At 35.0% G+C, this 16,514-nt stretch overlaps 1 long non-coding RNA gene across 2 annotated transcripts in view; it reads right to left on the bottom strand.

Moving 5' to 3' along the window:
• Nucleotides 1–719: 719 nt before the first annotated feature.
• The window catches only part of LOC136832116 (uncharacterized), a 36,285-nt gene continuing 20,490 nt past the window's right edge, over nt 720–16,514 (bottom strand). The window contains exons 1-4 of one of the 2 annotated variants that reach the window (XR_010851065.1): nt 11,032–11,264; nt 4,886–5,005; nt 3,802–3,978; nt 720–3,526 (exon numbers count right to left, since the gene is read on the bottom strand). This is a non-coding gene — a long non-coding RNA (uncharacterized lncRNA). Of the gene's footprint in view, nt 3,527–3,801; nt 3,979–4,885; nt 5,006–11,031; nt 11,265–16,514 lie in introns of those variants that run through there. The other variant, XR_010851064.1, reaches the window with a different exon arrangement.

A 16,514-nucleotide genomic window follows, 5' to 3' on the forward strand; every position in this document is an offset into this window, starting at 1 on the left:
TTAAGCCGGAAAGATATGCGCTGCGGCAGAACACCATATCCAGGTTTGAGCGTCTAATACTAAACCTTAACACAAGTCAGCAAACAAAATAAGACAAGAAAGAATCAGGGCCCTCAACAGAGCTAGCTATCTCGGCTGCACAAGGCCGCTAGCAGCTTGAGAGAGAGAGAGAGAGAGAGAGAGAGAGAGAGAGAGAGAGAGAGAGAGAGAGAGAGAGAGAGAGAGAGAGAGAGAATGAAATAATGAAAATTCACATTATATCTGTGAACAGAGACTTCACTGAATCCACAGAAAGACGAAGTGCTGAAGCAAATATGATTCTGGTGAAAGAAATGTAAACGACTAGATGCTTAGTCAAAATTTCTAAAATACTTAAAACGTCAGCTTAAGTTTTTCAAGAACTGAAACTGGTAGCTCACAGAAGAAGGCGTCACTAAACATCATCCCAATCCCCTTCCTTGTTAAGGCCTAGGATAAAGAGCAACATGCAAAATCCATTCAACTTATCGCAGCAACTTGAAATAGGCATTTTTCCAGACAGTAATTACTGAATTTCTGCTTCCAAAAGCCAGTAACAGCTATTACACAAGTCAGGAAGGACTACATGTATGAGTTAAAACATCTGGATGGTAGAAAACTTTCTATGACCTTCAATACCTAGAGATCAGTCTCAAATGAAAAACAGCAGTCCAGACTCTGTAATGTAAACGACTAGAGCCCGTAATAAAAATCAGATGAACAAGAACAGAGAGTGTTCAAGGATTTAGCTCAGGGTTAAAACTGATTTAACCAAAACATATCGTTGCATTGCCAAGGTTGGCACCACTACAACCAACCTCCAGGCCAAAGAAAATTTACCAAAGGCAGTTCAAAAATCAGAATCTAATATACTGCCGCCACAAGACAGACTAGCAGATGCTTTCAAATTTACAAAGCTAACAACGTTGACCATTTACCAAATAACACAAATTTTTGTTGAACAAGCTACCGCAGATGCACAAGGTTACTAGCAGCTCTGAGAGAGAGAGAGAGAGAGAGAGAGAGAGAGAGAGAGAGAGAGAGAGAGAGAGAGAGAGAGAGAGAGAGAGATGCATTCACAAGGCCCGGTCAGTGTTAAGATAAAATGTGACAAACTAAACATAAGGGAAACATGTGAAGATTATAGGTTGATAGAGCAAGGTAAAAGCGGGTGCTTCAAGATTAAGGGGCTCACAAATCTAATATGGTTTTTCATAAAGGAATCACGTATCAGAGAATGGTGCACCAAAAATAAGAACAATTCTCGATTAAGATTTTCAATCCTAGAGCGTGGCTGCTATTTATGACTAAGTCCTTACTAAATCTATTACTAAAATGCAGTATGAAGAGGCGACAGGTTAACTGATTACTTGAAACTAAATAGAATATTCAACAAAGCAAAATGAACTTTGCTGCCAAATACTTGTTTCAAATATGGACAAATCACATTAACATAACACCAGCAAATATTATTGGTTGCCTTTAAAACATTGAAACTACTTGATTGAAAAGTTTTAGCTTAAAACACTAAGGGCCCCACTAGTATTGTATACGTTTTTACCAAGTCTCTCCTGGAGTAATTAGAGCTCAAGCTAATTTAAAGCGTCCATTTCTCAGTCCATAGCTGGAATATGATGACTTGTCCTAGCGGCTTCAGAATATCCTCGGAACATTAATTAGACCATCTTGGTAACTTGAGCCAACGCACCAGCACCCAGTAAACGAACAAACGGCTTCACCTGAAAAAAGTTGATTTTAATCATATAATTTCCGTGCGCAATTGCATAACTGCATGATAACCTTTCAAAAAAAAAAAAACTAAATTCCAATCTAAAAAATGGCTATAAATGATTGATCAAAACTATCAAGTGAGTAACCATTTGCTGAATAAAATGAGCTTGTAGAATCACTTAAATATATACAACATAAGTCTATTAAGAAGAGCGTACCTCTGGTTCACAGCTTGTTTCATATTCTCCGAATAAAATGTATTATTTTGCATACTGCTTTTCTTATAAATCTACTAAATGTTTACACCAACAAAAACCAGTGACAATAGTATTTTTTGATGCTCAGTAATTGGAAATTTTTTCCTTCTCTTCAACATCTAGGTCAGTATACTAAAAATATAGGTACATTGATGGCCAACAAATCCTAACAGTAAAACAATAAGTCAAGTATGAACGAAGTGTTTGCGCTGACTCCTTTAAATAAAAAGATATATATTTTTGTGCAATGAAGCTTTAATCTTTAAACTTGTACGCAGGCTAGTACTACTGCTTAATTTCCCAACCAGGCTTCTTAAGATAAGGCAACATAATGAAAATGTCAAAATAGAGACCTACCAACCTGAAGAGAGTAAATATAAATGATATCTGTCGAAACTGCTGCTTTGAAAAATAACTTAGATATCTTACAAGAGAAAAGTTAAGGGAATATGTCTCTAGTGTAATCAAAATCTTTGGACTTTATTAAAATTAGTCTGCGGATTGTCTGTTCCGTCTGAAAACGTTAAAATGTCTACGGGTTGCCTGTTCTATCTAAAAACGTTAAAATGAAATGTCTACGGATTTTCTGGTCTATCGAAAAACGTTAAAGTTTCTACGAATTGTCTGTTCTTCCTGAAAACGTTAAAATGTCTACGGATTGTCTGTTCCCTCTGAAAACGCTAAAATGCCTACGGTTTGTGCATTCCATCTGAAAACGTCTGCCCTATTACATTCGAAGTTTAAAACATTTACTAATCAATCTATCGAACTATTCATGTGTTTTTGAAGTTCAATATGATATTAAGTAGATCTATCTAGTTAAGAAAGATTGTTATGAAATCAATGAGAAAATTTTACATATTCTTACTAGCCCACAGATGGTTAATAACCTATTTACAATTTAAGTTTTACATTCTTCTACTAAATTATATCCATTAAGGAGAAACGTTTTCAGGGTCTACTAAAAATGCAACTGATAATATTGAAAAAGAAATCTGAAGAACCTAGATAAAAAAAAATTAAGTTCTACAAAATTCATAATAGATTCATGGTGCAATGAAATTGCTAGATGCAAGATTCTAAAGGTCTCAAGATTCTCATACTTAAATAAGGGGCAAATTTTGTATCTTGACACTTTTGTACCCATATTCCAAGCAAAAATAAACTCCATTGACAACATTCTTAAAATTGTTTCCACGAAGTTCAAGTCAGGTCTTCATTCTGTGGGTTCCATTTCCTTCCACTGTTCCCAAAAGCAGTATTATAAGATTCTGCTTTTAAGTGTTGGATATACGTCTATCTGACGAAATTTCAAGTTGTATTAAAATGTACCGTTACTCAAACTAATACTCCCAAAATTACTAGTAACAAAAAACTTCAAATAAATTTTCAACAGTACACAGCAGCTTCTATCTTCCCAGCTTTGCAAATATACTTAGCTTGACTAATAGTCAGAGATTAACTGCACCCACTAGTTTTCATCGGCTGGCTACTTGGTTACCTAGATGAGCAGTATAGTCCTGTAACACAAGTTAGAGAATAACAAGACATATATGCTATATCACATACAAACTTCTAAGCAGATTAACATTGATAAAGTAAACAGATTTATATTCAAAACCGATTAAAATTCGGTGTATTGAGAGGTACTTTCAAATAACTTCTCAGACTCTGAAGATGCAGCTATGGTCAAGATTTAACTTACAACTTGGAAAACTTAGTTCAATTATTCCAACCCGACATGATTAGGAATACATTTCATTTCTACCAAATAATGACTAAGTTGTTTTCTTACCTGATCTAAGTACCATCTGTCAATACTAGACCTTCACTCGGCCCTTGAGGATCATTCCGTTGAAGTTCTGTGAGTTTAATTTCTTCGCCAATCAAGCGTTCATCACTATAAAAAGTGCTCAGTTTAGCAGTACTCTCTCGTGCAAGCTTCATTATGTGAAGAATATTTAACAACAACCTAGCAAGAAAAAAATAGCTTTTATTAACACACGGAGACTGAAATTGATGAATTTACAACTATAAAACCAGTGATGAAATTTAAAGTTGAACGAAAAATGTCCTTGAGTTCTCATGTGAAAATGCTATATTCCTGTTGTCACTAGAATATAACTTTCTTGATTTAAGACAAGCTATTTGGGGAGTTTCTTCAAGATCACACTACAATATTTGAAGTTTCAATGATCAGTTAAACTTATTGCTCTAGATCTTTGACTAAATCAGAGCTACACATTCACTATGTTCCTTTGAGTAAACATATAACTCTTACTCTGTAAGGCCACATAACATACCCTAAAACTTCAAAGGGTAATACATTTTCTGTGCCATAGTAAAAGCTAACCGTTGTTCTGTTATTGCTAAGAGGCTTGCAATTCTGAAATGCCCTCAAAATATTCTTATACCAAATAACCTATAATCTAAAACATGAAAGGAAATAGTTCACTGAACAATTTTCAGTTACAGCACAACTCCAAATCTGAATGAATCTCCATTAGTACTTCAATTACCAGTTTTACCGAGTAAAAATCTGATGTATTACTGTTACTGTACTTTGCTAATATCAAAGTGACAGTGCTGGGAACCCTTAATGTAAATCCTCAAGACTATGTAACCAACCAGTCATAATATCTTGATGAACAAAGTAGGACCCTATGACCAACATTATGTTTAAAATTCTAGTAATACATCCTGGTTTCGCCACTCATTCCTGTAATACAGGCAGTCCTCGGGTTACGTTGGGTTCTGTTCCTGAAGCGCGACGTAAGCCGTAAAACGATGTAAACCGGAACACTGTATTAAGAAAAAAAATGAGAAATAAACTGATGAAAGCCTTCCCTTTAATCCTTTGGTTTTTCCAATTGATTTACCTTGCTTCTGGTGAGGTGTGCATCCATGATCTTGTAGAATTTCCTCCAAAAATGTATAAATATCCTTCTGTCGCTTGCAGCGCACCGTAAGACTGAAACGACTTAACCTCAGAACATCTCCTGCAACCCAGAACAGATTTTTTAAGAATATATTTGAAAAGCGACATAAGCTCGGAACACCATAAACTGAGACAGACTTAACCCAGGGACTGCCCACTTCAGTTGGTGAAAAATACAACAGAAAAAATATTTGTGGCATAGTATGAGAACCATTGGTTATTTGCACACTAGCGTTACATGTAGAAACACATCTGGTATGATACATATGGATGATGAATGAATGTAGGTACTGGGATTCTTGGCTGAGTACCGTGAGGCCAATTGCATGATTAATTATATTACAAATCACACTGACTGCAAAGTTCTGTCAGGGTGAGAGCGATAACTCGGATGATAACTAGAGAAGCAACTAACTACACTGGTGATATAATTCCTGTGCCCTTTATAACTAAAAATTTGGATGACAGGGAAATTAGTTATATATGCAACATTAAGCCGCTTCTCTGTAAATATCTGGATTACCATGAGCATGCGGTTTTTACCAGACACTCAAAGAGGCAACATACTAGGAGGAGTTAAGTGTAGGGCAACAGTATGGCATTTTCAGGTGTACCATATTACAAGTTTTGTACTATTTGATGATTAAAGTAGAGCCAAATAAAAAAAAATGTCAAGTCCTAACCTTAAGGATAACATCATGAAGCACTAATATGATTAAGAGTGTTACCTAGCGATCCAAGCTAATATTATTTAATTCCTGTAGACACATATGACTGGGATGAGGTACCCCAGTAAAACAGCTTTCAGATAAAGGAAGTTAAATACCAACAGTCCTACTGTACATCCCAGTGCAGTTTTTAATGCAGGTTAAAAACTAACATTTTTTAATCATTTTCTCGAAGAAATTGCATCAGCTTTTATTAAATTTATATAATTGTATTTCAGTCAAAAGTGCTATTCCTTTCCTGCTTTGCCCACAAACTGAAGGATTTTCATTATCTATTGTGCAGTATTTTCCACTTATCGAAAAAACTTGAGTTACGTAGTTCAAAATATGACACAAGTATTGGACAAATGCGTATTGTTTAAATTGTACACAGTTCTGAAGAAATAAGTAATCCTTGCTCACCCTTTTGTTGACTGCTAATGACTCCATTTCAAAGACTTTCGAATTAGGGAACCCAAATAAACCTATATAGCATTTAACATTTACCAGTGAACTTTAAAATCTTAATGAAAACTTAATCTCACTGAAAAAAAATACGGCCAGTAAGTTAAAATGTTTGATTTAATGAGGAAAAATAACAAGTATAATCACACAACAATGTGGCACTGGCAAGGCACGAAACTTATGACAGTTTAGATTAAATGTCTGGCCTCTTGACAGGCCATGCCATCAGCGAGACCTGTCATCCATAGCCTTGATCTCTGTAATTACTAATTTACCAAGTTCAATGCGTTGAAAAACGCAAACTTCTAAAGTTAAAATGTCTCTTTTTACCCTTAGTTTTAAACTAACAAGCTTAAAATTACCAACCATTTAATCTCAAGTTGGACTTCAGATTTCAGGTGCTCGAATACTTAGAATAATTTTTCCATAATTATCCACTAACCTGTCTATCAATATAGGCTAATTCAGTTTTAGTTATGCACTGTTACAATTAAAACAATGTAACAGACCCTGTTAAATTACCTTCACATCTGAAAATTCCATGAAATAGATACTAACCTTAATAAACCTTTTGGAAAAAAAATTCTTACAGATTCAAATTCAAACGACTTCAGTACAACTAAGAAAACCCACCAACAAGCAAAGTAGCGTGTCACACTGTGTGAAAATCTACTTTTGTTTTGATAGAAAATATGAAAATATTAAAAGGTTTATGCAAGGTTTGAGAGATTCTGTGCAATGCTTAGCGGGCATTTTCCCTTGGGAGGGGTTCAGTGACTTCCTGATAAAGAATGCCATTATGCCAAGTTGGTAACTTTTCCTTGTATTTCATACAAAGAAAAATTATGCTTTGGCCTGTGACCTTTCAAGGAAAATTCTTAAGCTGTGTTATTGAGCAGAGAAATTTTTCCACACATTAAACACATTAACCAATGATATTATGCTAAAATCTTTTATTGGGAGCAAACCCCCTAACGATAGGTAGATACAAAGTTCGGCATCCAGGAGTGGTCCTTTGGGTAACCCCTTATAGCCCAGTTGCAAGCAATTGCTCGTTCTCCATACCATTTTCTTCGGGTTACCCAAAACATAAAGCCTCAGTTAATTGAAAAACTAACTTGTAAGTGGAAAAACGACACTGATACACCACCAAATAATCAACGATTTCAGGACAAATCTTCAGTTCTGAAATAGCTGCATTTTCAGAGGAGTGTTCTTCGAAAACTAATAAAATAATTTCTTGAAAATTACTCTAAATACACTCTTAAACCTATTAACTGTCCAACAGAGCTTAAAAGATGAAGAAAAATTCGAAACCGGGTCTATCAAATTCAATCAATTTCCTTCCTGAGAGAGAGAGAGAAAAAATGTATAGTTTCTTAAAGTACATTAAACAGTCCACCTGCCATAAAATTAAAGCTCATCGGCTCTAAACAATACTCAAGACCGAAGCTTTTTAACAAAACACAATCTGTTATACATCAATGAGAAAATACATTAAAATGAGCCCACGCAAAATATTAAGCTGGAAATTCCAGGGAGTACTTTAGTCTGCAGTCATTCCCATTTTTAGGAATGAAGCACAAATAGCATCTAGAGAATTTTTGCTGATATAGCTTTAGAGTTTTCACATGATATTTTCCATGTTAAAACACGCATACTAAAGCCATTCGTAAGTGAAACTTAATAGTGAAATAAAGCAGATAACGTGGCTTATTAAGAAGCAACAAGTTTTTGGTGGTAAGTGGAAACTGAAGGACAGAATCCGCTTACTCATATCTCGTTCCAAATACCAGGCTAAATGCCTAATCATTTTTAAGATGTAAAAATTAGATTAGGGAAACCTAACGAATTTTAAACTATCATACATATTTCGTTTAACCTTTATTAAGTGGACTAATATACTGTATACTTAAAATAACGTCAAATTTTACCGTTGTAGGCTTCATCAGGTCCCACTTGACCATATTTAAATTCCCATTACCATAACGTGATTTACAGGGAATTCGGTAACCACTGAAAATCCTAACATTCCCGCTGACGGACTATCATCACTTATTCACCCAAAAATAAAGATTCAAAACTTCAATAAATTGATCAATTAAAGAGACTTATTTCCATCTAAATTCAAGATGGGGAATTTTATGCATAATCAGATATTTCCAACTCAACTAGAAAATAGGATTTTTTTGCATTATTACTAATTTGCAGCTATCCTTTCAACACAACAAAAAAAGCTCAGCAACTTTCCGAATTCAGCCAATGATGATGATTTCGTTTCAAGGTCATGATCGGTACACATTACAAAACTAAATTACATTCATGATTGCAACTAACTGGTTTTTGAATTTTAACTCCCTGAAAACGTAGACGCTGAAAAGCTCGTCGGTTCGTAATTCAATCGCCTTTCAACTTCCAGGAATACCAGGACTACCTTTTCTTGATAAGGCGGATAGCTGAGACAGGTATTTTCTCTTACATCCAAGATAAAATTATATACCTTTCGTCAACTAACCAACAAACCACAATATAAACATATATCTTCACAAGGTTTTAGTTTCCTGATACGCTGTTACTGTCCCTACCATGCCAGGTATATTAGTTGCTTTATCTTGACTACTTCCAACAATTAACCTAGCTACTTGGAGTATACCACATATCAGATATAAAGTGCACTGGCAACCTTATGTTTCTGAAACAACCTGCAAAGTCACAGTGACCATATCCAAATGCATACCAGTAACTTCAAACTATCTCTCAAGTTACCTTTTCGAATAACCCCATTCCTCTTTCTCGCTGTATCTTCCAAATTGCCTGTCTTAGCTAGAGTATCAATGATCAGTTCAACACCCACATGATGAGTTTTTATTTTTTTTTTTTTTTTTTTTTTTTTATTTTATTTATTTATTTATTTATTTATTTTTTTTTTTTTTTGAGAGAGAGAGAGAGAGAGAGAGAGAGAGAGAGAGAGAGAGAGAGAGAGAGAGAGAGAGAGAGAGAGAGAGATTTTGATGTTATTTCAACAATATCTAAACAGATAAATTTTCCCAGCATGTCACCCTATGCTTCAATTTAAAACCTGCCAAAGGTAGATCTAAGCTGGCTGTTCGTGGTGAGCTAGGCTATGGCAGCTTGACGTTTTTCTACAGAACTTTTACCTGCTGAACAAGAATTTAAAGTAATATTTTGTCGCTGGGCTGTAAATCATCTTAGAACTGGTGTGGTAAAACCCTTTCGAGAATAGCTAACAGTAAGGGGGACCCGTTGGGAATTCAAGGTTTTTGGTGGGGTAAATAACTTGGGGAAAGGTTTGGGTACCTTACTGTTGTATTTCCTGTTATATACGTCATTCGGAACACGAAAAACAAGCGTAAAAAGAAGGACGAATAAATGGATAGTGGGAGCCGTTCCAAAGGCACTTTTCATTTATTACTAGTACTATTGATTCTAAGCCTTAACACGCATGAGCTGGCTTTCGGTTCACCAATCAGCAGCTGCCGGTTTTCTGCGCTTAGCAAGAGCTGCAATAGACTGGAAATTGACGTTTCCCTGAGTTATTTTACTTGAACAAAAATTTAAAGTAATTACAACTAGCCCAGAACAAATGAGCTTGCCAGGAATCTTTAAAAATGCAGATAAGGCGGGCAGCGCCGTTCTGCCAACGGCGACCTATAGAGGCCACCCAAGTCGAAAGAGGAAATGGTAATGTTTTTTTCCCATTTACGAAAGCTTCAAATAATGTGCAGTGGAGCTAGACTTTGGCAATTGACGTTTTTCTGTCATTTTACTTGCTTTACAAGAGTTTAAGGTAATATTTTGCCAGTCGGCTGCTGCTAAACCGTAATTTACCCTTGAGCTGTGTGCGACCCATTGGCACAGAAGTGCAGTTTTCAAGGGTCAATTACATTTTAGTTACAGCCGACCGACAAAATATTATTTTAAATTCTTGTTCAGCAGGTAAAATAACATAGGAAAACGTCAATTGCCATAGACTAGCTCACCGCGGACAGCCGGCTTAGAATTACCCCTGCCTAAAGTTATTTTTATTAATATTAATATTCCACATGAAAATCGTCCGTATACAATATGAATGGAGCAGTTAGTTCTGGCCTACGTGCGATAAATCGTAGTATTGTAACTATTTATAGTCTTCTGAAGTCACATCTAAACATGGTAACGAGCAGCGAAGATGCAATTCAACAATTTTGTTTTGCGAAATCCACAATAAACCTCGGAAACCTAAAACATAACTTTTTTTCTTGGAAAACTTTGTCCGACAGAATTCGACATTTCCTTCACAGCTAAAACCTCACATAATCCCAAACACCGTGAAAGGTACTTCTGAAACGACCCTAACACATTGTCAACAAAACGGTGGTTTCGGCTGTCGTTGTTAGCTGTTCCCTTTTGCATCAGACACCAAAATCGTAAGAAGTGACTTTAGTGCACGTTAACTATTTGAACTTGCCCATTCAGAAAATGTATTTTTATTATACGGTTGACTCAAATTTTCCCACAACAATCGAAAATCCACATTCATGCACTGAAGTGCTGGACCTTCAAGTTCGAGGAATCTAACTCGAGTGAAATGTACAACTAAACAAGGCAGCAGTCATAAAATCATTAATGGAATCTGATCAAAAGAGAACTGAAAACTTTCGCTGTATGAATGAACTCATGACGTTCACAAATCCGGAAACCCATTCGCTTCGGAACGTGACAAGGTTGACGTACTGCAATCATGGGTGGCATGGCTAAGACCAAAGCGTGCAAGCAGAATTTAACCAATCATACCTGTCCTCCTAAACAACTTTGTTGAACTCGTCTGGAAAACATAAAAAAAACCTTTCAAAGAAACTCGCAAAAAACCCACGGGAAACACCCAACCTGTTTTTATTAATCAAAGCTCACAAACCTTGCTCATTTGAGATTTTTCTTCTGAGAAAAGATGCTGTTGGGGAGGTAAAACGTTAGAAACTGCGTCTAGTTTGTAGAACTGAGGAAAACAGGGAAGCAGGAGTGCTGGAGTCGAGGGTTATCGGTCCTTGTAGGACGCGTAGCGCCATCTACATTTATTTCCTCGAGCAGCATTAAATAAAATCATTATTAACTACTACAATCTCATCCTATTTGAATATGTCATCCCCACCCAGCCGCCGGCCGCCCCCAACCAAATGACTTTCAAATATCAGTAACATCAATAGTATGAGCTCTAAAAACAGTTTTTATAATATTTGATATACCTTTTTTCCTACAGTATTTGAAGAAAATCCACATACACACACACACACACACATATATAAATATATATATATATATATATATAAATATAATATATATATATATATATATATATATATATATATATAAATATATATATATATATATATATATATATATATATATATATATATATATATATATATATATATATATATATATATATATATATATATATATATATATATATATATATATATATATATATATATATATATATATATATATATATACATACATATATATATATGTATATATATATATATATATATATATATATATATATATCATATAGTAGTCATAATCATATATAAATAAATATATATATATATATATATGACAAAGTTTTAAATCAAGAGGAAAATGATGAAACAGTTTTATCAAGAGATGATGTCTCGATCAAGATCTAAGTGCTGATACTATTTACCAAATGCAAAATGAATTTACCAAATGCAAAATGAATTTACATCTATCTCAAAAGAGGAATGAACATCACGCCGTTTTTATCTGCCAATTAAAACATATCGGAACCTTTTGAAGCGGTCAGTGACCTCTCATTAAAATCTTAATCATCAGTAATTTTTGTTTAAAGTTGTAGATTCTATCAAACATTCCAAATATGTCACTAGAATCTTTCCGTATATGAGAGCATCCTACTCCAGATTAAACTAATTGGAATCCATCGAAATCGTTCCATCTAATATCACTAACTATGAAATTAAATTAATCAGGGGAAACAGATTTCATTAATATCCATTACTCAGATATCTGCTTGCAATCGATTAGATGTCCCTCCTCCTGATCATTTGAACTGCTAACGTGTGAACTGCCACGCCAACGCAATATCCCCTCACAGGTAAGACATTCCAATTCATAAGTAGAGTCGTCCTGTTATCCTTTACATGGCGAAGCTTTCTTCTGTTTATTATTATTATAGTTATTATTACTGTGACGAAAACGTCGAGGAAGGAGGCAACTAATTCAGAATTTGCTGCGACTTCGCAATTATTGAAGCTGCCGGAACGCTTCATAGATCTCGAAGCTTTCAGATGCATAATTACTAGAGAGAGAGAGAGAGAGAGAGAGAGAGAGAGAGAGAGAGAGAGAGAGAGAGAGAGAGAGAGAGAGAGAGAGAGATTCTTTGGTTCCACCGGAACAGTGATTAACTGGGCTTTCCCTTCGTATGATGAGTAGCTTCGTAGATTTTAAGCTACTGTTCGCTGTCAGGATAATAATAATAATAATAATAATAATAATAATAATAATAATAATAATAATAATAATAATAATAATAATAATAATAATAATTTCTAGGGCTTAGGCAATAACGGTATCAAAAACTGGCATCGTATTTCATTCTCCAAGAACTTGAATAATATGCGAGAGTGAAATAAAATTCCTAAATAAATTATATATATAAATAAATATAATCTAGAAACAAGCGTTTAACCTTATTTGAGGGAAAATACAGAAAACACGATATTTTTTCCTTTAAAAAGACAAGGCAAACTGCAGCCATAAAAAATCAGCATGCAGAATGAAAGCAGCAGAAAGGGAGCATATTCTCATGTGGCTCCATTGCTCTTGGAGTTGCTCCTTTCCTCTCCAAGGCCTTGAATGCACGTGACCTATGATATATCATTCTCCTGACTTACGCGAAATGTAACGTCGATTTTTATGAAACAGTGAGTTGTGCATGTTACTGTAATTCTCAGTAATTGACCAACAGTATGTCGGTGTTGAAACGGAAGAAGGGTTGCTGTTTAAGAATTGTAGGCCGTCACCCAAAGCACTCGGGAAACTTCGGCCATTCAGTGCTTAAGACATTAAGGCACTGAAAAGGAGTTTGAGTGGTTGGACAGCAAGATAATGAAATCCAGAAAATAACAGATGGAGTACAAGGATCTGAAGGTGGAACTGGGAGACAACCCTACAGCTGCACTAAGAAGTATTAGTTAGAGAGGTTGGACAGTAAGGCTGAAGACAGGACGCAGGAATGGAGATGAACTAAAAGGCTTAAGAAGTGGGTAAAGCTGGGGACCGAAGGGACGCTGCAAACAACCTTTAGCAATACCTGCATTGCACCAGATGAACTGCGTTACCAGCGCAACCCTCCTACCGGGACAATTCAAGAGACTCAAAATAATTTTTTTTTTTTACGCAGCCGTCAGTAAAAAAAAAAATGAAAAGAAAATGGTCTAAATCAATGAACGAAAAGCTTAACGCAGGCAATTTTTATTTTTAAAGTGGGAAGAGGACTTTTAGTAATCTATGAGAGAGAGAGAGAGAGAGAGAGAGAGAGAGAGAGAGAGAGAGAGAGAGAGAGAGAGAGAGAGAGAGAGCTGGGGCTATTTTCTCAAAATAAGACAACAAAAGCTTAATCTGTTTAGTACTTATTGCTCGAAGACAATTTTTCTTTTACGCAATTACAAAAGAGCTTACTGTTCTTAACTGGCATCACAATAACGAAGGTCACTTTACCACCCAGTTGCTCTTTCAGGCATTTTTTAATGAGATATCTTGAGTAATATCTTTGTGACCTGAGAAAATATTACGGATTGCAAGATATATACAAAGAGCATCAATTACCATAAAGTATAATATATTTCACCTGAATGAGGGTCATTTATTTCTCCAATTGGGCACCGGAAGAGAGAATTATCTCAATAAATTGAAGGTGACTGGAAAAATTCACAAGAAATGAGATTTCAGTAAAACGATATGAATCACCGGGCCTTTAAGAGGACGTTTTCTATCAGCTGAAGGATTACCGCTAAAGCAGACGAAGGCCTTCAAGTAAAGAATGGTCATGACGTTCACTGGTGATTCGTATCTTCGTTTTTACCCTTCCACTAATTTGTTGAGAGAGAGAGAGAGAGAGAGAGAGAGAGAGAGAGAGAGAGAGAGAGAGAGAGAGAGACTCTTTCCATTCTTTCTTTGGTAAGTTATTGGAATATAAGGGTAACAATAGAGTTGAAAACGTTCTATTCGTTGAACATAAGTAAATTAAAACTTGTTTGCCTTTATAACAAAAGAAATATCTCATGTAATTTAGATAGACCTGTTGTTTTTGATTTCTTGTTCTAGAATCAAACGAAAGTTATCATAAGATGTAATTACTTTTTTTCAGTACGAAGTATAGAGCTGGATTTCACTGTTTCATAAAGAGTCGTTTATGTTTATGGTAGAACTGAAAGAGTCAGTATGTTGTAAAAGCACGAAATGACACACACGCACACACACACACACACACACATATCTATATATATATATATATATATATATATATATATATATATATATATAATAAATATATATATATATAAAAACACACACACACACACACACATATATATATATATATATATATATATATATATATATACATATATATATATATATATATATATATATATATATACATACACATACATATATATATATATATATATATATATATATATATATATATATATATATATATATATATATATATATATATATATATGTATATGTATAACTTGTATGAACATTTAACCAATTCCTTTACCACTGGTGGTTCCAGAGACTGAGAAAAAATCACACTAGACATCAACATTCATATTTTAACTGTTGAATCGTGGACGAACTCCATAACCAGAATACTTCCATCGTTTAATGTTTTATACTCGTACATATACACGGAAGACTCATCAGCAACGTGTCGAACACCTCTACGCATACACACACGCGCTGCTCCATTCATTTCCATCTTGCAAGATCCATAGTGCTTCTTGAGTATTAAGGCCCGTTCTTTTCAATACCTGTTTCACACCTATTGTCCAACACTTTCTAGCCCTTAGTCCCCACTTCTTTCTGCATTACCAAACTTGTTTAATACACACTTACCCTTCCCTGTATCTTTGTCAATCTTTTTAACAATTCTATGTTGTTTCCACATCTCTTACCATTGCTGTTCTCCTTATTTTCCATAAATACTTTGCGGACCTTACAACATTTCTCATCCAGTCTTTTTTAAACATCCTGCAATCCCTATTGATATACCTATCCTTTCAGCTACTATATCATTTATAATATTTATTCCTAAATACCAATACGAAACAATTTTTTCACTATCCGTATTACCATTCATTGTTCCATCATCCTGGTTTCTGTTTACCTTCAACCTTACTCTCTTTAACATTTACTCTGAAATTTCTCCTCTTGCAAACACTGTCAGACTTTTTTACTAGTTACTGCATTTTCTCTTTACTATCCTTACTCAATACAGGATTATATGTGAATTTCACCCACTCCACACCACTGAAAACTCATTGTCTTATCCCATACCTATGTACCTGTATATAGTACCCTTTTACCCTCCTATTAGTTGTTCTATGATTTGACACATTTTTCGCTTGAAATCCTACTAAACTTCATTCTTGGTATAACTAGCTCACTTACCTATGTACACTCGTTTCTTCAGATCCCTTTACTCATCCCGACTTACCTTACAAACACTGGTCAGCCACTCAAGTGCAGTATCACTACCATACTTCAGCACCTTACTTTTAATTCCATTAACTCTTGGGGTCATTTAATACTTCAACCCTTCTATAAATGCCATTTAATACTTCAACGCTTCTATAAATGCCATTTAATACTTCAACGCTTCTATAAATGCCATTTAACTCTTCAACCCTTCTATAAATGCCATTTTTTAAATAATCAACAGTAACGTCCATAAGCAGCCTCAACCCTGCACTAATCCTTTCCACTTTTGCATCATACAGCTCGCTCTGTCTCCCGCCTTCTGCTGTTGACAAATCATTAAAATGCTTTCTGAGATCTATTTGACCATAACTTTTATTTACTTCTCCGTAAGACAACGTCTTCACTATCCCTTAATTCATTCCCCTACTTATCCAGTCTAATTTTCCTGCATACATTATTTTCTTTCTCATGCCTACCACATCCATTCTCCTTTGAACAGCTGCTTAGATACTTCACCTGATCTTTCCATCTTTCATGTGGCTGCGCAGTTATGTGGTTATGTGGCTTTTAGCGTTATACAAGGTCAAATTCATTTTCATTACTCTATTCTTTGTGTAAGGGTGTGGCCATTTGACTATAAATGCG

This window comes from Macrobrachium rosenbergii, chromosome 49, assembly GCF_040412425.1.
Source record: "Macrobrachium rosenbergii isolate ZJJX-2024 chromosome 49, ASM4041242v1, whole genome shotgun sequence".
NCBI lineage: Eukaryota > Metazoa > Arthropoda > Malacostraca > Decapoda > Palaemonidae > Macrobrachium > Macrobrachium rosenbergii.